This window comes from Opisthocomus hoazin, chromosome 39 (genome assembly GCF_030867145.1).
Source record: "Opisthocomus hoazin isolate bOpiHoa1 chromosome 39, bOpiHoa1.hap1, whole genome shotgun sequence".
In the NCBI taxonomy this organism is placed as follows: Eukaryota; Metazoa; Chordata; class Aves; order Opisthocomiformes; family Opisthocomidae; genus Opisthocomus; species Opisthocomus hoazin.
The window spans coordinates 756,612-756,882 of record NC_134452.1 but is presented as its reverse complement, the minus strand read 5'-3'; positions in this window follow the sequence as shown (position 1 = coordinate 756,882).

Genomic DNA, 271 nt, shown 5'->3' with positions numbered 1-271 from the left:
GTAAGTGACCTCCGTCCCCCGTCTCAGGGTGCCCCCCCCGGCTTGGGGCCCCCCCCCCCCCCGTGACACCCCCCCCCCCCCCGTGACACCCCCCTCCCTCCCCCGCAGCCCCCCCGCACCCACATCGCGGCCGTGGACGCCCACGAGAGCGAGGAGGTGCGGCAGTTCCGCAGGCTCTTCGGCCCAGCTGGCCGGAGAGGTGAGGGACCCCCCCGGGACCCCCCCCGCGACCCCCCCGAGCCCCCTCTGCCCCTGGGACCCCCCTGAGCCA